The following is a 19,647-nucleotide window of genomic DNA, read 5'->3' as shown; positions in this document are numbered from 1 at the left end:
GTACCAGATGAAATGTAGCAGTTGAGATAGGCAGCAGTAGTTAAAAGTGTTTTGTGGGCATTGACGTATTTATTGTTGATAGGCTACTGGTTTTCTGTATTTTCTTTATGATCTAGTGAAAAGTAACTGAAATCAAGCTGTGAATCATAGGCATGATACCCTCTAGCTTAAGGAGTATCCGGTCCATAGCCCAGAGTCCTGTCTCTCTTAAGGGCTACTATCTTTTACACTGATGTATGCAAGCTGGGAGCACTCTTGAGACAGTAAACACACCTGTCCTTTTTCCAGGAGAGGAAATGTTTCTTCTTGAGAAATTCCAGGAAAAAAGATGCTGAAGACAAACAGAAGACAGAGAACTTTTTTCTCTTAAGCCACTGGAGGTTTGCATTAGGTGAGATATATATTATATGTTAAAAACAAAACAAACAAACAAAATAACAAATTTTCCTTTTGGTTTCTTTATGCATCTTGGCAACAAAGATGCTTTAGTACAGCAAAACACTGGTGGAAGACTCTGCAGGATTTTTTTCTTGAATGTCTGCAGGTTTGCCATATGCACGTTCAGAAATTTTTGCCCTAACCTGGCTCCTTCTGAAATTAGACCTGGATTAGGCCCCTCGGGGGAAGCCACGGCCACATGGGACATGTGGGCAGATCTCCTTAAACTTCACTGAAGCTTTACTGTAATCTTTGTTGTGCCCTGAAATGATGTGACCAAAAGATCAAGACTGATTAATCTGAAAAATGTCCGTTTTACAAGTGGATGTGGAATCAAATTACATACGTGGAAGATGAAGAACAAACTGATTTGATAAAATGTGCTGATTTGTAGTGAAACATTGTCATTTCTAAGAAAATGTATAGAGCAATCTGTTTTTATTCTGTGCTGTATAATAGCTTCTCATTTTTATTCAGGTCTTGAAAATTTGGAAGAAAAGGAACACATGGAAAAATAATATGACAGTGTAAGCTCCCTTGATGGTGAGTCTAGGAACTGACTTGGTACTGAGGGGCCAACCCATCTTTTTATGTTTCTTGCAAGGGAAGATGATTAAGAAACCTACTTGAATATTTATGTAGAATGGATAGTTAAAAAATAATATTACCATCTTGTAAAAAAGAAAAGAAAATGCAGGCCGTTTTTTAAACCAATATTGAAGATTCTTGAAGCCAGATTTGGACATCTGAACAAGTAGCTCTAATTTGCAGAGATTTAAATGCTTTCTGCTCATACTGAAGCTCACTTTGCAGAGCAGATCATCAGTTTGCATGTCCCACTTGGAAAACTTTGCTTTCACTCATCAAGTGAGACAGGTGATGGTATGCTTGCTCTGGCTGAGAAGTGCATTATTAACGAGCAGTCCCACTGATTTCGAGGGGAGTTGTGGGTTGAAGCTGTATTGTGAAAGTAATGTAGTCTATTTCAAAATAGCATCTTATAGTTTTGTGCACAGAGAACATGAAGGGAACAAGAGAAAATAACTAATGCTGGAAAAAAGCCATCAGAGGTTCGGCTAAGCCAGGAAAATGCTTGTACAGCCAAGGAGAGGAGTGTGCTGCAAAAGTTTTAGCTCAGGATTTTGGTGGTTGCAATTACTTTACTGTTAAAAAAAAAAAAAAAAGAGGATGGAAATAAACGCAAAATTGAATGGAAATGCTTTGTCTTCATGAGAAACGAAGGACTGGAAAAATAGGAACTTTTAAATTCTGCTGTTGAAATTCAGGAATTTCTCAGAAACTTGGTTCTAGCTTGCTGCCGTGCTGTAGCGTTTGGTGGATTGTGGCAGCTGATCAAGTAGTAGTAGTCTCTCACTAATGTGAGGTAAGAGGTCTTAGCCACATTTTCATGTTTTTTGCAGTCTAGTGGCACTATAAAGTCTTGGCCTGTTCTCTGGTAGTTCTCATGGGTTAGAGGTGTGTAAAGCTTCATTTCCATGTAGTTCCAGAGTCAAAGAAGTTGCACCTGATCTGAAAAGGACAAACCTATAAATGAAATGTGTACCTAATATGGATGAATCCATGTAGATGTTTGCTATTCCGTTTCCCGTCAGCGCCCTTGAAACCAGAGAGTTGGCAAGTTCGGCTGACGGGTGCGGGTCTCACACAGGGTCCCTCAGCAGTGGGGCCTGGCTGTCACCCCAGGGAGGTACTGTCCTCCACCCCGGTGCGGTCTGTCCTCTCGTTCCTCCCCGTGCCCCTAAAAGCTGGACTTTGCCACTGCCAGCAGGCGTTGTCCCACTAGTGTATCTGCCATCCCCTGTTCTTCTTTCCGTCCGGTGGGTTCTCGTTTCCGTATGGATGGTGCCAGGCTCTGGCCCCTCGGTTGCAGCCGGTCAGACGCACGTCGCTGTGGTTTGGTGTGTGCATCGGGGGGCAGTCGGAAACAGGGCCAAGCATGGATTAAGCTGGGTTTGAAAGGTGGTCAGCATGGATATGGAAAACATTTAACTGAAAGGCTTGTCTGCATTTAACCGTCATTCTTCACTGCTAATTCAGCCCCAAAAAAGTTGATAGGCTTGATTTAGTTCTAATTATAGTTTTGATATAATGTTTTCCACAGACTTTCTGGGAAACTGTCCCTGCAGCGAGGTTGCTCAATTCCTCCAGCCTGTTTTTCAAAATGACCGCTCTGCCTCTGCCCATAGACTAGTGAACTGTGGTGACAGCGGTAGTGTGATAGTATTTTTGCATTTTCTGCTGGGAGCTGTGTATCTACCCTGGCCTGAAGAAGTCAGGAAATTCATGCATGATTTGTACTGGAGGTGAAAATCCCCTCAATAGCTGTCTCTTCCTATTGGCTCTTTTCCCTTCCTTTCCACAGGGCGTATATCTGTTTCCTGCCACCTCCTCTGTTAGTTTTCCCACCCCGGTCCTAGGGCGCTCCTCCACGCCTCTCCCATCAGCTGTGTTGTAGAGCACTGCACTGCAAGAGGTGTCATGATTCAGAAGTAATGTGCTGGATAACGAGAGTCCTTCTGAAACCTGTGCTACTTCCAGTGCCTCCAGGTTCTTGTTTTTAAGGTAAAAACTGGTTAGTAATCCTGCTTTCTGTTTACCTTCCCTTCCACGTGAACATGAAGTATGATTGCTGTTTCTCCCTTAGTTCCTCACTGATTTGGGCCCTCAGGTTCTGCTCATTTATGTACGAAGTAATAAAGTCTTGCACGCCTGTTGCATCCATAATAATAACCACTGTAAGAGGCAATAAAATATAAATATAATACAAATAAATCTAAGTACTAAGCCATAAATTCAGTAGTCATTGACTGAACAGCTAATGCAAAGTCTTAATTTTTTCCAAATATTACTTCCTTAGGTCACTTGATAAAAACAGTTCTCACATCGTGAGTTAATGGAAATAATATGAATGAAGTATTTGTTAGGTGAATCTGAGAAATGCCAGAATAGTCTTTCGTGATCTGTGTTTAATTTCCTAATAAGCGTGAAGATGGAGAAAGATACATAGTATGTTTTAGAGGAAGGAAGAAAACAGCAGGGAAAGGAGAGAAGAGGATGAATGTGTGGATGCAGTTCTCTTATAGACACAGAGGAGAAATCCTCACTGGATCACAGTCTGTCCCCTGATGAACCGGTGAATACATCACTGAAATGGCCTTCACAAATGGTGCTTATTTGCTGGTATCCTTTTGATGGTTTCAGCAAGGAAAAAAGTGGGTTTTGGGGACTAATGTAGCCCCACATACATGTCTGTCTAGGTTTCTGCATAGGGAGATGGTCAGAATATGTATGACTGTTCTGACAGGGCTACAAACAGAGCAGGTTTCGGCTCCTCAAGGCGAGGAACGTTGCACCCTTCCTCAGCCATGAATCCATTAGAATTTGTTTTCATTAAGGATGTGAATAAAGAGAACAGTCTTAGGAATGGTGGCAGAAACATGAGCAAGAGTTGCAAGGATTTTTAGAGAGGACAGAACTGCTGAAAAGTAATCATAGTAAGCCCCCAGATTTTGTCACTGGTTTGTGTTTCATGCTGCAAATCTAGTATGATTTTTAATGTATTTTTAACTCTAAGGTGATTTTTCCCACTGTGATAGCTCTTGAATGGGTGTACTTGTTAATACCCCTTCCAAGTATTCCAGCCTACCGCTTAGGAGTTTAATCTTATTTCTTAATTTTCCACATCATTGCTTCTACACTTTCAAACATATACTGATATCAGTTTTCGTGGCATGCTGCTTGGTTAATATATAACAGTAGATATATGAAATATATAAATATGTGTAAATATATTTTTTTATATATATATAAAATTAAGTAAGTAAGTAAATAAGTAAAAGACAAAAGGAACTGAGTGATGTGGAGTAATTAAGGCCTAAAACCACAGGAACAGTAGAATTATGATGTACGTCGTAGATGTAGAGTTTCACAGAAAAGCGACTGATAGTATGGAGTGACAGCTTGCTGATATTCTTAGTGGGATAGCCGAAGTCCCTGTTTCTGAGTGGTGGGAACTGCTGTCTCTGCAAAGCTCTCGCAGAATCCCTGCAAGGCTGTGTGGGCGAACGACACCATGTGTAGGTTATTGGATCGTAATGGAAGATTCGTGTTAGCAGTCACCAGCAAGGTGAAGGTGTTGAATATCCTGGTCAAGCCAGACTCCTCACAGTTATAACCCCCTAATTATTATTGCCAGAATCAGGGTGTACAAGTGCGAGGGAAGAGCTGGGGTCAGCAGAGGAAATGCTCTCTGGTAGGCTCTGATCCTGTACCTGGCTGGCGCCATGTGGAGCGAGCCTGAACAAGACTGGACAAATTTCTTGCTTGCTTTCCCCACCCTCCTGACAAAACCCAAGGTCCTCTCCTTCCATCCTGCCTAGCTGCACTTTTTTCCTCCAAACTCCTCCTCTGGTCTTGCGGTAGAGATCAGTGGCCAAGAGCATCGCTAGCTTTGGTGCAAGTCCATCCCTGGGCCTCTCTCAATCATTGTGTGACACTGGCAGAGACCGGATGTGCAGAAAAGGTTGGTGGGAGTGGGGGTAAAAGCCTGGTGTTTTGCACGCACGCACTCAGATTTGTATCAAGAGGTGCTGAGAGGATGCCTGGAGCACGTCAGGTGCCGCAATGACATTAGAGGACCTGTCACAAGTCATCACTTGCCCAAGGGCGAGTGGCGCTGTGAGAACAGAAGCTCCCTGGCAGTAATGGGGAGTATGTCTCCGATCAGTTCCATCTTCAGCTGAAGTTAGTCTTCATGAGAGAGATTAGTGATTTACTTTCTCTGCAGTCTCGAGGCTTTTCTGTTTGCTTTGAGTGCCAAAAAGCTTCTTTGCAGTGAGCTGAATGCATACTAATGCCTGGATGAGGTTCAGTGCATTAGCGCCCTCTTGGATGCTGAATTCAAGACTGTCTCTTATGTCCAGGTGAATCAGTTCTGTGTGTCTGAGCTGGTCTGGCTCCTTGTGAGGTAGGTACATCCAGTGCTTCCCATGAGATGTTAAATTTTTGGCCTGGGTTTTCTTTTTTTTTTTGTTTTTTTTTTGTCATCAATATGTCTAGGTGTCAGTCGATGTTGTGACTTGAGCTTGTGCATGCACGGAGTGGCCCTCAGCTGTCCGATGTGGATATGGAGAATGATGAACTATCCTTACATGGGGTCTAATGCCAGCTGCAGAGCTTGCGTAGGGTCCTGGCTGAATGCCAGGACTGATGTCCAGGTAGCCCTGGTCACAGTGTGGTCGGGTCCTCAGCAAGGTAGTTGGGAGCTTCCTTGTGCCTGGATATAAACTGCAGTCCCAAGCTTAGATTTCACTGGAGATGTACTTGCTTAGTGAGGCTGGCTCTATGGTTATGTTTGCACTGCATATAGAGAGTCAAACTGGACCCTTTGTATCTTTGAACTATCTGCTTTTAACTGCTGTTTTATTCTGGCTTTAATTTAAAAAAATGCGTGCTGTCTGTTCTGACCCAGAACTGATTTTCTTTTTTTTAAGCTTGCTGATAAGTCTGCTTCTGTAAGGTACGTACATTTAGTGCCTTATCTGATGTGAGATATTTTCGCTTCCACTGTCTCCAGTGGGAGCCGAAAGCGAACAGCAGACCAGGCCTCCCCCCTTTTTTTGAAGTCACACAGTTGTGGCACGGAGAACAGGACATTGCTTGTAGTATTTCATAAAGAGCAAGGTACACTGAATTTCAGCTTTCTTTGTTTCTTAATAGCTAAGCAGGTAAGTAATAGCATGAGTGAAATGGTCAGTTAGCGATGATCAGTGAACACTTCTTAAAGGTCAAGAAGTGTCATTTTATTCTCTTCCATTGTCAGTCTAAAATAAGGCTGGGTCACTGCTCTGTGTGTGAGAGAAAGATAGACAGGCTCAGTCGGGGGGGAAAACAGTCAGAGCCATCTATTTTCTCCCTGAGGCCGTCTATCATCAGGAAGGCATCTGTTTCTCAGCCAACACTGCTGAAAGCTGGGGTGGTTATAAGAAATGTATACTGCTGAAGGCCATGTTCTTGATGATGTGTGGAGCCCTCAGCAGTTATGTAAAGTCGAAACCTATTGCAAAGTTCCCGGGTCACAGTTGCCTTTGGAATATTACTGTCCTGCAGTGCCATCGAGTCCTCATGTAAATTAATCCTTAAATGAGAAGAGAGAGAGTGTAATTACGGCATCTTACTACGGAGGAGAATTAATTAATTTTTTAGTGTGTTAAGAATAATTCCAGAGAAGGGCTCTGAGGAGTCGGGAGTGGTAGACACGAACTCCCAGTGAGTGTGGAGCAGCCTCTGAGTGCACAGAGACAGCAAAGAGCTGGTCAAGGAACCACGAATTCTTTGTGGTTTTTGCCCCAAATGTGGTGTATGCTGGAGCCAGTCCCTGGGGCTGGTCAGGTTGGTGCTAGCAGCCGAAAGGCAGCACACACCTTCTTTTCTTCACAAGCATCTTATGGCGTATTTAGTATTTTACCTGTTGCTTTATTCAGCACCTCTCATTGGCGTTACCTCTGGCACAGGTTCCTCGCTCTGCCGTACTTAAGAATACAGTTGCCAGAGGCAGTTAGTGATTTTGAAGGGTTATAAGATGGAATAAGCTTTCTACAGGGGAAGTTGCCTCCTAATTCAGAGCCATCAATATCTGGCTTATTTAGTGAAACACTTTTTTTTTTTTTCTCTTTTCTTTTTCTTTTTTTTAAAATCTTCCATCTGCATTTTAGCATGTCCTATATTACTTCAAGGCTTATGTTTTTCTAAGAAAATAATGTCTTTTGGGAATCCATTAAAGATATTTAGCCTTTATGATATTTTTTTGACAGCATGTTTGGATTATAATTGTGTGGAAAACCTTCTGCCACCACCCTAAAATACATTGATTTTATTGGTTTGTCTGTACATCTTGTGGCTTATGTTTTCAGAGAGGGTAAAGGGCTAATTCCATGGTGTTCTTTGTCTTTTTACATCTGTTTCGTAGACTCTCATTAAGTTTTCTTTGAGTAATCTTAATCTTTCCAGTGCTTTGTTAAAAGGCTTTCTGTGCTCCTAAGTTTTTTATTTGCCCTTATGGATTGGCTTCTAGTCTGGCTGCATTATTTGTGAGATGGGAGAGCCACAGAGAAGCACTGTTTTCTAAGACAGTGGAGTCTCTAACCTTTCCAGTAATGCTTTATGTGTTATTAATTGCTATATTCTTAATAATTGGCTTGCTTTTTTTCCTTTGTTGCCATTGCCCATTTCTATTATACTTTTGCTAAGCTACCAGCGTGGCCTCCAGGCCATTTCCTTTGGCAAGCGTATTAGCATATTGCATCAGAGCAGGATCCTGGGTAAGGGAGGTCTAGTCACACCGTTGCGACTGAACTGCGCATTTTTGTAAAACAAATATTTAAATATAGTCTGCAACTTCAGAGCTTGGCAGTAATACAGCTAGAATCAGATCCTTATTAAGAAATTGAAAACCCAGTTATTTAACTGCCCTGCGCTGAACTAGAAGAATATTCAGATTCAAACTGGAATAGGACTTCATGAAAGTTGCAGCACAGTGATACTAGCAGGGTTTTTAATTTTTCATTATTTTTTCTTTTGCTGTTTTGTTGTTTGCTGACTCTACTTATCAAAAGCAACTAGTATAGGGAAGAGCGTAAAGGAGATGAATTGTGCTGCTAATTCTGCATGTATTTCTGATTAAATTGCTTTCCTGTACTTTGATTTATGAGGAAGGGGAAGCGTAAATGGGTGACTAAGGGATTCAGATGCACAACACCCCTTAATTTCAGTGGCTGCTATCTGGCTGAACGCTGCAACTGGCTTTGAACATCTCTACTGGTGCCCGCCATGTGCTGACTAAGATAGGAAATATTGTCTACTCTGAAGAGCTTACAGTCTAAGCCAGACAGCAATGCATACTATGAGAATAAATTGTTGTGTAAATCTGTTTTTTTTCCAATTACTAGCATTGCTGTTTAATCCCTCTCTGTGGAACTTGCCAGAGGAAGGAGTTGTTGGGGGGCCGCGATGCTTCGCCCAGGCCGCGCGTATCGGTGCGCGCATTGTGCGTATCAGCGATGCGGTGGAGCGGCAGCAGAAAGGCAGATGGCGCTGATAGCGGCGTGACGGGTGTCCCCGCGGCTTTGCCGCTGCTGGGAAGCGGCAGCCACGGCACGCGTGGTTAGACGGAGGGCTCCCTGGGAGGGCTGGCCCTACCTCTCTGCCTCGCTGAGACAGTCGAGGGTCATTTTGGCTGCAGCCGCGCTGAGCCTGCAGCGCGGCACGCTGCGGGACGCAGGGTGGCAAAGATCTCGGGGGGCTTCAGTCGGGGCCAGGGCTGCTTGCAGCAGCCTGGCACGCACATCTGGAAAATATCTTTCTCCGCCTAGCAGCTGAGGAGTGTGCTTGCTCCCATGGCTCCTGCTGCAGAAACTGCCGCAGGATTAAACCCTGCTGATGGAACAGTTCAGTGTTTCCAGATTAAATTTCGGAAGCTTAATGCTTTGCTCTTGTGTTCAGACAGGGCATGTCTCCTTGCTGGATTCCCTGTAAAGATAACGCTATTTCCCATCTATTTGTTGAAATTATTTTCTCTCTTTCTCTCTTCCCCCCCCTTTTTTCCTTCTTCTCTCTCTCTATCTTTATTTTTCATATTTATTTTAGCAACTAGGTTGTTGCCTGTTTCATTTTTACCTTCCTTTTGCTCTTTTTCGTAGTGATGCTAAGATGAAAGTGTATTTTACATTTAGTTCCTGCTTGTTAATCCCGTTTATTTACTTGCTGGTGTACTAAGCTGGCATTTCCCCCAAGGAAACTTTGCCTGCTCTCCTGCAAGAGAGACTTCACTGCCAAAATTTACCTGGCTTGATTGCATTGATGTAACGTGTCCAAAGGGCCAGTTTTCTATATCTGGAGAAGCCAGAAATGAAATGAAAGTATGAAAGAAAGCAACTAGGAGAAAGCAGGAGAAGCAGATTGGTATTTTTCTAGCACAACTTTTCTGTGTCTGTGTGCACGGCAGAGCCAAAAGAGTAAAGTTATAAGAACGGCTGTTTCCAAGCCCGTATTATAGATGACTTGCCTGGTGCCCGTTGCATCTTTCTCCTTGACATGGCAACCAGAAGGAAGAAATGAGCAAGCCACAGGGTTTAATTTCTCATGTTCCTACCCTTGCCGTGTTTCATGGTTTCAATTAAAAGTGTGATGTAATATCAATGTAGCCTTGCGGGTGAGTTTGCTTTCATCTCTGCTTCATAATTTGACTAAGAAAAAGCCGTGTTTCTATAATTATCAGTTACAGATTATGCCTAAGAAATTATATAGTATCAGAAATCACTAACCAGTATGTAGGAAAGACTGACTGTTGTTGAGACCTGCTTTGTTTATTTTTTTAAAATATTACCAATTGAAATACTGGTGAAAGTACCATTTAACATTTCTTTTATCCTCTTGCTAGGGATAGAAGTTGTTTATAAATTGCCTTTAATCTGTGGTCTTTAATAAAAATATGGCAAGCTAATGAATTGGTTGGTGTTGCGGGCAAAATAACAAAGAGATGAATTGCTTTTCTGTCCTTGACACTGGGCATTTTCTATGCTTGGGTCCCTCTCAGGGGGTGCTATTGGGGTGTCCACGCGCAGGCACGTGTCTCCTGCTGCCGCGGCTGCGCATGGGCCGCGTGTTGCAGCACAGAAGAGGAGCTCCTGGTAGCAACGCATTGACTGCAACAGGTCTAAGTCCCCGAATCACTATAATGCTTAAATCTGTGCTCAGTTTGAAGCACCACTAAAAAGTGCCATTAACTTCAGAAGGTCCATTCTTAAACAACACGCAACTGCCCTTTGCATTGTTTCAGCACTGCCCAGCATTTGGCTAGTAAATCTGCAGCATGTAGCTGTGGGACAGGCCGCGCTGCCAGGGTTCGGGGCAGGAACAAAGCAGCTGCAGAGCTCACCCGGAGCTGGGCAAGAAGCTCAGGGCAGAGCCAAGACTTCCTGACCTGTGCCCTTGGCTTGGTTGGCTTGTGCTCTTGATTGCTGTTGCTTGTACTGTTATTTATTTTATTTTGTTTTGTTTTACTGTCATACGACTAAATTCAGTCATTTGATAACCTTCATTGCAAGCCAAATTATAGCTGTATTTTAGCATTTGGAACTTAGCTGTTCCTGCTACACACTTGATAACTACCTGGAAGACAGAGACTTCTTATATTTTCCTTGTGGGAACAGTTGCTTGGTTTGATGGAGGGAAAATGCATCATGAAATCAGATGTTTCTAATTGCTCCTTGTTTCAGGAGTTTCTATTGTACACTGAAAATCATCCTTAATGCATGAGTAAGCCTGATGAATAGATAGATTTTAAAAACATTGACTCAAAATAAATATCTCTTGGAAGAAGAATAATTGTTAAATAATTCTCGTGGGAGAGAGATGGATTTCTCACAGACTCTTCAAACAATAGGCCTTCAAAGAGAATCAGTGAAAAGCAGGAAAGGTGCCCTTAATCCTCTAATGTAGTACTGTTTATTCTCTTTTGCCATGAGGGCATCTGCTTCATTAGTATTAACAAGATTTCATGCAGTCCTCAGGGAGACCGGGATCTTCCAAGAAATGCCTATAAGGCAAAAATAGTTTCCTAGTGTCGTAGTCTGAAGCATATATAACTCATAAATCCTCTACTGACATAATAGCTCCCAAGGCATTTTCACGGGAAGGAAAAGGAAAATAAGTGTTCTAAGGCAGGGTAATAGGTACCTCAAGGGAAGCTGCTAGCAGAAGTGGGTGGCCGGCTCTTGAGGTGAGCCCGGAGGGACGGAAAATTTGGGCTGCATGTGCCTGGGCCACCTTTGCTGCATGTGGAGTTGCCACCATGGGCTCACGTAGGACAGGGGGTCGAAGCTGGCCCCTGCTTTTGGGGACCGCCAGGTAGGACCTGTAGGAGGCAAGGGATGGCAGTACCTCCACCCACTGCTTGGTGGGTGAACATATCAACCTGTGCTTCCTTCTAAATCAAAATGAAAACCAGCTAATTAAATCCTGCTTCTAATGTTTTCTGGATTATAAAACAAAGATGGCCTATTTTTGGTGCGTATTTTTTATTAATACTATCTTATAAAACATAATTTTTAAAACTTCTATCACCCAACCAATCACTTTTGCTAATTATTATAAAACGAGCATAAACACAATATAAGTACATAAGTAAGTTAAACCTCACCTGAGTTTTTCTGACACTCCTCCAAAGAGACACACCATTGAATCCAGTTAAAAAGTGAAACTAAGCCTGTTGCAACTCTTTATTCTTTGTTCCTGCACCATCTGTGGGTTAGAAAATAATGAACTATATTCCTATCAAGACTATTAAAAACATTTTTCTAATAAGCTGCGGTTAATGTCTATCTTGCGTCTTCATTGCTAACTTCCTTTTACATCGATGTCAGCGTGAAACAAATTGTATGTTGAAAAATGAGTGTCGTCATCCTGTGAGACTTGAAGATATGTGAGCAGTGTGGAAACAACCAAACAAAAAATATGTCCAAACACCTTTCATGTTTAAAGTAGCCTTTAGAGGTAGGAATATTTTATTTTATTCTTATTTTACTTTTTCCTCATACACAGTCAGATTTTTTGGGCTAAAATCAGTTTTTAATTTCTGAAGTGCTGTTTTTTAGTTCTTAAGTCCATATATGGAAAATACGCTTGTCAATAGGACATCTTTAAAAGGAAACATATGACAAATACCCCACTGTGAAGGAAGACAGGCCTGGCCTATATGAAAATTGCAGTTAAACTTCCCCAGTTAAAAAAAAGAGCACATCTTTCTTTTGGGGCCCACTAACAGGACCGTTTGCATGATTCTAGAGCTATGTTATAAAGGAAAAATACCAGAGGGGTGAATAAAATGTGATCATTGACCAGATCACGTTCTTTAAGCATTTGTGATAGGGTATATTTAATGAGTTTTTGCCATCACTGCCCCTGTGTACTCTTCACCCTACTGGATGACACATTTTAAGGAATTAGTTAAATTATCTGAATATATTTCTATCTCCTACAGAGCTTGCCAAATATTCAGTAATGCAGATTTCTGTGAAACCATCGTTACTGAAGATCAAAACAAATCGATGTAATTTAGATGTACCCTCTCCGTGCCATTTGTTCCAAAATGTTTTTCATGTCTTTGTTTTTTTAGCAGAAATATTGGAAGATTTTAGGTTCAAAAAATCCCTGGAGGAATTCTGTGGAAACCCGTGGAGTTGTTCCAAGGATGCATTTGTCCCCATGAATGTTCAGTGATTGTTCGCATTATGATATTCAGTTCTATCAAAATTTTGTTCAGCAGTAAATTAGAATGGATTTAATCTTATGTCATGAGCTATGTCAACTAGAGGCTGAATGCTGTGTTGCTGTTCCTAAAATATCTTGTTCTGGTGTCTTTTATATCTTAAATTTAAGCCAAAGGTTTTGTAATGAGCGGTCTTGCCAAGTTGTGAAGACCTTGGCAGCTAGTCCCAGCAGTTCTTCACTCCAAACCTAGGATGAATAATGATGTTGTATTCAGCACGTGTGCTGGGGCTGAGATTAATGCTTGTGGTAGAGGGGTGATTTTGCTGCCCATGATAGTTTTTTTGATATTAACTCCTGCTTTTGTGCTTGGCTGTGTGACTGGTATAGCCCTGGGTGACTGTAAATTCTGCTAATAAATTGGAGGATGTGCTTGTGACCTGGTGTCAGTATCGAGGCTGTTGCACAATGGCCATTGTAGCAGAATGGTGCTTGTCTCTCCTGGTGTGGGATGGCTGTACATCCATCCTGCAGGGTAAGAGGTAATGTTTTATGATGCACTATTAGGAGTTAATGGAGCTTCCTGCAGCTACTAGCAGCCTCACAGGATAAAGTTGTTCTTCTGACTTTCACCTCTCTTGATGGTTTAGTAGGACATCATCATAATTTTGTGTCCATATGCTGGCCCCTAAATTTCCTCTTCGTTGATCTGTTTCACAGGTCACAGCAATTTACACATGATCTACAGCAGAGAAGATGAGAAAGGGAGACAGAGAGAAAGCCACTTACATAAACCTGGTACTCACAGCAGCCATTTCTGAGGTGGATATATTTTATGGATCTCACATCATAAAAGGTCTTTTCGTCTCTGCCATAGTCACAGCAGAATTGTTTCAAGTGCTGAAAGCCTGGAGTGTCCCACTGTCTCTGCTCACTTACAGAGTGAAGCTTTCTTCATGGTGAAGTAAGTTCATGTTGCTTTGCAGATAAAATTTATTGGACTCTGCTGCCAGTTCCTGAGGAAACAGCCCTATATGTTTACAGGGTTTAATGCTGAAACTACTCTACCCATGCAATGCCCATTTCCCAGTGGGGCTGTGGTTGCGCCGAGAAGGCCATTGCATAATGGTGTGTGATCTGTACCCTCAGACTTTGTTGTTAGTGCATCCGCTATGGTTTGAGATTGTCCGGTTTTCCACATGCGAGGGAAGGGGGCCAGTGCCAATGGTTTCTAATTAGTGTTATGAGATCAGTATTTGGTCCAACAGTGCTTGATGCTGGTGATCTGGCTGCCTATCCATCACTACCTAATGCTGAGGGAGTGAGAACTATGCTGTGCATTTTTTATTTATTTATTTTTTTTGTCTTCAGGTTTCAAAGACCCTGCTCAGCTCATTGGAGTTGGGGTACAGCAAACAAGGAGCCTTGTGGAGCACAGGAGGTGGTGGTTGCTCCTCTTCCTCTGGTGCAAACCTTGGTGACGTGAGCAGTGAACCTCCCTTAAGGGCATTGACAGGTTCCATCTTCTTACTCCTTTATTTGATGGGGTTATGAGAGACCAATGGCGAATTCTGTGAAGTGAGATGAGTTGCTACAAACTGAGAAGAATGGTGGCCCTTCAGCTGTCATGTCCTAAAGGGACTAGGGAGGAACTAGCACCTCGTGGCTTGCGTTGAGCTCATTAGATGCAGTGTAATCTGGACAAGATGACAATAGCTGCTGGTGGGCTGAAGAAAGCTGCCAGAAGAGATAGCAGCTTTTATATGGCCGCTCTACTTTGCGTAAATGTGCAGAACATGTCATGCAAGGTGATAATTGGGTACGGGAAAAGCATTTGGATGTGCCAGTAACAAAGGTGACAGTGCTGTCTGCAGTAGTTGGAGAGAGCCCGGAAATGCTTCTCCTTGGTACAGATATTGTCTCAGCTGGGTCCAGCGCATGATGCGGGCTTGTAAAGCATGCAGCTGTGCGTTGAGACGGTTCAATAGCAGAGCTATTGCAGAGTGCTGCAGCTGACTTAGGAAATAGTCTCGTGCTGTGGTATTCACTGGCTGCAAGAAAATTTCTGGCTACGTTTTAAGATTTTACTGTTAAATTACGTGCCTAAAACCACTAGGAAAGTTCCTGAGAAAACGTGGGCTGGATATGGTTATCTATGAGACAATGTATGCATTGGCATAACTCTACAACTGTGGGTATGGGGGAGATTTAGTGCCCCAAAAAGGGGAGAAGGATAACTACGGCTCTGTTACGGAAATCACATACTTTTGTGTGGGAGCATGCACCAGTTTGGACAGTGCTAATGAGGAGGGTGGACAGCCACTCTGGGCAGGACATGCCTGGATTGGAAGGTTTGGAAGATTTAGGAATAATGAAGATCTGCCCACTTTTATTGACAGTTGAGTAGATTTGAGGGCATTCAGACAAGGGACCTCTCACGATGAAGAGGGGATAGTTGCTATCGTGCTGTTGTCTGTGAAAGGCTCCCAGGAGGCCGTGTGCCTTGGGCAACAGCATTGGCTCTCTCTGAGCTGAGGATGGATGGAGTTGGAGAGCGTGGAGCAATGCGCTGAAGGCCTGGGCCAGCCTTCACCGCTGCCAGCCCCACGTCACAGGCACTGCTGGTCCTCCAGGGCATCTCCAGGGATGCGGTTGTGCCTTGTGGTTTGGGAACTGCTGGTCTAGAATGAGAGGTGAAATGTTCAACTTTGATTATAGACAAAATTTGTATTCAAGTTTCCCGCATCCTGGTTTAGCTTTAACCACTGGCTTGGCAGTCTGTCTCCTATAATATTTCCTCTTGATCTTTTAGAATTGAGCTAAAAAATGTGCTTGTATTGATTAATTACATGTTTTAAAGCTTTCCACTCTACAGCTCAGAGCAAAGAAGGTAATGAAAATTGTGACCTGTTAGAGGATATAGAAGAATTAGAAAACCTTGATTTTTGCATTCTTTTTTGTAACATTTATTCATAATGCTGTACTAGCTGCCTTAAATTTGATGTTAAGTAGCCAAAAGGATATATTTCCATTTCCATTCCTTTGTATCAAGTACTGGGTGGTGCAGAAGATGATTCAAAGAAAGATCTTATTCCTGCATTGCAAAAGTGATGGGGTCACCCTAAAACAACTGGTGTTTATGAGCAGAACATGGTATGGGCATTGGGTTGTGTTTATTCAATTTAAGCATCTAAATCCAATTTCAACATCTGTCGAGTCATGTTTAGCTTTTAAATTAAGCTCTCAGGGAAATTAATGTTATGAGTGCAGTAAGGTGATTATGAAATTACTGTTCCCCAAAACACATGATTTATGAAATTTCTAATGCTGCGTTCTGCAGGTTGTAGCAGGAGAAGCCAGACAGAGAGGAAGAGATGTGCAGAGTGAGGAGCACAATAGGCATGTTAATTAAGAGAGCTTAAAGAGGATGTGGAAGGAAATAATTATTCCCCATATTGGCATTCGATATCTTAATGCCCAGTCACTGTAAACAGGGTCAGGCTTTTCTGAAATGGGAGTGAACAGGAGGTGGGAGAGATCTGTGGAAGAGGTTATTGGCTTCGTGCTTCCCCTCAGAGCCTCAGGGAGGAGGTGGCTGTTTGCATAGCAGGAATAAGAAAAATATTATTGAAAGACCTTTCCGGAGTGTGCCAGTCCTGAGGTACGATATAGGAAGCAGTAGTGGCTCAATCAAGGTAGTTGTACATTTTGACTTTTGTAACTCTCTTTAAGCTTGTAAATGTGTATTGCAATCTATAATTTGGTAAAGTAAAATAAAGGTATTATTTTGTCCTAAAGTCTTAGTCTAGTAATCACAGTGACTCTGAATGATGTGGTAAACTCTGTGTGCTCCGTTCCTCAAGGACTAGCAGACACCTTCGGTGTTTTTTCTTGTACTCGCGCATATGCCACGCAGGGACATCGCTTTGCAAAGCTGCGCAGCCTGACGGCCACGTGGGGATACGGGGTCTGAAGCACCCGGGGAGATGTCTCCCGCAGCCAAGTGCTAGTGGGACCCTGGCAGCCAGTTGCAAGAACAGGAGAGAAAGCCTGAGATATGAGGATTGTCTTAAACCTACCACAATAAGCAAAATACCTGCATTTCTAAGGGAATGGCTAGGCTATATGTAATAGGGCATAACAAGAACAATTAGAGATGAGCAGTAAGATGTTTGCCATTTGCCTGCTTAGCCTTTGCTGTTTATGCTGACATGCTTCTAATCTTTGGAAGTCCAGACTACAGAAAATTTTTCTTTATGAATATTTCTCTGCTCCATATTATAGAGCTGAAATTGCAGTTATGTACAGCCTATTGGAACTTAACTGTATGCAATATTATTAAGGTATCTGGACAATAATAAAATGTTCTTGTGATGAGGCCATTTTTCAGAGTGTTGGCAATATACTTCAAGAGCAAATATTCTTTTCCAGCCAAACCAATGACACACACATTAATAATGTCAAATACTTTAATGTTTTTTCATCATTATATGTTTAATGTTTATCCCTTCTCCTCTTCAGAAATTCTGTCACATGCAATAACACACCTCAAGACATGGAAGGGGAAAATTTGGCAACAGCAGCACTGAAAAAGAAAGCAATTATTTGTATTTAATTTGCTCCAGGGATTGATGAACTCATATCTCTGTGCTACATAATGTAATTGAATATTCACTTCAGTTTATAGGATGTTTCCAACTGGTACTCTGGGCAACTGAACAAACCTTATAAAAAATAACAAATAGGACTTAAACCAAACCCAGAGACTGGGATTCAGAATAGTTATATAAAAAAAGAACAACCCTAAACCTTAGGAGGACAGCTAAGTATTACAGTGCAATCTGGCCCTGGTATAAGGACAGGAGTTTGGATTCTACTGATTTATAGTAAAGCAAAATGAATCCCTAAATGATGTAAGGTTGAGTCTTGAAAAACTCCGGAGATTAACTTAATGACATGGAAAGCTATTTAGGAAGGAGAAATAAGCTACTTTTGTATAATAATTACTTAGTGGAGTAATTATGCATTGTACTGAGCAATGGGCTTCAAAGCAGGTGACAGCACTACTTAAAGCTGCCCTGTTCCCTGTGAGGCAAGTAGTAGTGGTCAAATGTTGACTGTGCCAGAAAGGAGCCTGTAGGTATCAGTGGGTGAAACTGTTTGTGTGGCTGAAGGGATGTGGCGGTGCCAGTCCTTGCTCAGACTCAACCCTCAAACCCGTGCCGGTTCCCCGGGGGAATCACCTGGAAATCTTAGCCAGTTTGCAGCAGCATTGCAAGACTTCTGTTACACTTGTAGGAATTTCCAGTCTCCAGATGCTGCAGTATGTGTGTGGGGGCTGACTGTAAACCTTCAGTAGCCTCAGAGAGCTTTTCAGTGAGTAATCCCACTGTAGGACCAGCTAATAGTACTACAAAAGGATTGGTCCGACCATCCAGATCACCGTCAGCCCTCTCTCTGCCTTGTGTTGGACCTTGCAATCAGTCGATTTCGCACGGGAAGTGTGGCAGAAGCATGTGGCCAAGCGTAAGAGGTTGAAGAGAGGGGCTCTTCCAGTGGTGGCAAGCCAGTTGCTTCGAACTGGTGTAACATGCAATGGGCAACTGATCTTCAGTGTGCATGAAAGGAGGTACAATCTAATCTTTAGAAAATATTGAAAATATGCCTTAAATATTATCTTCATCTTCCAAAGGATTCATAGGGTTGATGTTGGGCCTGAGCACTTGTCCATTTTTCCATCTTGACTTTTAACAAAGATGTTGAACAAAACCAAAAATCCAAGTAAAACTTCAGTTAGGTATTTTCACAGAGATGTTTGAATGAAATGAGACAAACTCAGTAATGATTTCCTCTTCCTCTTGTCTAATGCAACCTAAGAAAATAGAGCTAGGAAGGCTGTAAGAAGACATTCAGACATCCTTCTGCTCCATGGCATTCCTCTGTGGCATAGCAGGACCTCCTCTTGGTAACTATTTCCTGGCAATTATGAGCTACCGTGGGATCACATTGGTAGAAAATTTGCGTTCTCCGTAGACAATCCATTCTTTTACTTATTTATTCTTCCTGTTAAAAGGTTTTTCCTGATCTCCTGTTCTCTAATTTCCTGTTCTCTCTGCTTGCATTTCAAGCTCATTGCTCTTTGCCTTGTCTCCAGGGTAGTTTGTTTTATTCCTCTTTTACTGCATCCTTTCATATATTTGAAAGCTTTTTGTCATGTCTCCCTTGAGTCTTCTCTAAACTGAAAAACTCAGATTGTATTAATCTTTCCTCGAGGGCTTTCTAGTCCCAGTCTCAAGCCAGTCCATGTATTTTCATGGACCTTGCTCTGAGTGTCTTGCTCTGTCTTCTTATTGTACCAATGACGAAGACACGTGCTTGCAGAGTTTGCTGACAATCTCCATAATGTCCGTATGTGACTTGACTGAGACATATACAAGCTGCCTCCCTCAAAGCTATTTGCTTGAACTCTAGTGTTTTTTTCCTACTTTCAGTATGTGCTACGTACAGAGCAGTTTCCTTCAAAGGTTACATTAGCATTATCAGCAGAGAATATGGAAAACTGCACAATTTTGGTTGATTACAAACTACAGATTCTCTAACCGGCACTGTAATTCTAATTGCTTCTTTCTGGGTTTTTCCATAAAGTTTATCAGCTAATTTGCACAACCATGTTCAGCTGTGAAAAGCTACGGCTCAGCCAGAGGCTGCAACAACTTCCTCTTTTCTTTGTCTGGAGCATCTGTTATGATAGAATAGTAAACAATTTCTTTTTCTGAATAATTCCAAATAATTTATCCAGTGTAATTCAGTCCAAGGAAATCTTAGATAGCACACACATGCCTTTTGTTCTTCTGCAACTTCCTACCATTAAGAATATGTCTGATTATTGTGTATGATGCTAAGTGGAATGCGTTCGTCAAATGG

The 19,647-nt window shown here is 42.2% G+C and overlaps 1 long non-coding RNA gene across 1 annotated transcript; it reads left to right on the top strand.

Annotated features, from left to right (window-relative positions):
* Positions 1–2,839: 2,839 nt before the first annotated feature.
* LOC135327293 (uncharacterized) lies at positions 2,840–14,440 on the top strand. The gene is made up of 3 exons (XR_010387396.1): positions 2,840–3,021; positions 13,444–13,687; positions 14,095–14,440. It is a non-coding gene; the product is annotated as an uncharacterized LOC135327293 (long non-coding RNA).
* The last annotated feature ends 5,207 nt before the right edge of the window (positions 14,441–19,647 follow it).

The sequence above is a fragment of the Dromaius novaehollandiae genome, chromosome 2 (genome assembly GCF_036370855.1).
Source record: "Dromaius novaehollandiae isolate bDroNov1 chromosome 2, bDroNov1.hap1, whole genome shotgun sequence".
NCBI classification, from domain to species: Eukaryota; Metazoa; Chordata; class Aves; order Casuariiformes; family Dromaiidae; genus Dromaius; species Dromaius novaehollandiae.
Note: the sequence above shows the minus strand (reverse complement) of the source record. Positions and strands in the feature narration are given on the sequence as shown.